Genomic DNA, 914 nt, shown 5'->3' on the forward strand with positions numbered 1-914 from the left:
AAAATTTCAAATCTTTAGCACATCTCCTTCTAGTGGAACAGACAGACACATAGACAGACAGACAGGCAGACACTGTTGGCGAGATTTTAATTTCTGTTAATTTGGGTCTGCTCTCGCCAACAGCGTCTGTCATTTCACAGTGTATGCTAAGAGCAAGACGCACGGGATAGCGCACCGAACTCGGCGCGTGTAAATGCTTCCGTGCTGCCCGGCCGGAAAGGGTCCCCAGTCGTAAAATTTCTGACCTGGGTGAAGCCTCGAGGCCCGGGGCTGCAGTTTCTAGCCTGTTTCAAAAATCAGTTTTGCCAACTCAAAGTTGATTGACAATATTGTTGAAATATCCGCACGTCCATATCGGGTGCTTGCCTTTGCGGCGCGGTGTTGCGCGAGTGGGGGGCAAAGGCAGGTACACCTCTCCGGCGCGCGCCCGGCGCGGGGAGGTCCACGCAGGGTCGGTCCGGGCCGGCCCAGTTTTAGAGTGTGAATAGTGGTACAACTGCATGGCGAGCCCCGGCGGGGGTGGTTGCGCGGGTCCGGGCCCTGACGCGTCGGCTCGGGGCAGTCGTGAAGAAGAGCTACAGGAAGAAACATCGAGTGATGCGACGAGTGCTCTGCGTGATTCTCGAGAGTGTACCACTGTAAACTGTAAGTTGGACTCAGAACCCTGCCTTGTTGTTTCAACGCCGAATTACTTTCATTAAAATTTAAAGTGACTAAGGCTTAGCAAACGAGTCATCATTTTCCTTTCACGCATCTGTTTGACGGGTGTGCTCCTTGAGATACTCGGACTTTGTCAAAAATCGATTGAACCCGTCAACAACACGAGGTCGTTTACTTAAGCCCGCTGGCTAGCTTTCTCAAAGCAGAAGGGCGGGCTAAAAACGAGCCACAAGTTCCACAAAAAGGTGACATTT

The sequence above is a fragment of the Frankliniella occidentalis genome, unplaced genomic scaffold (assembly GCF_000697945.3).
Source record: "Frankliniella occidentalis isolate FOCC.00 unplaced genomic scaffold, Focc_3.1 Scaffold57, whole genome shotgun sequence".
NCBI classification, from domain to species: Eukaryota; Metazoa; Arthropoda; class Insecta; order Thysanoptera; family Thripidae; genus Frankliniella; species Frankliniella occidentalis.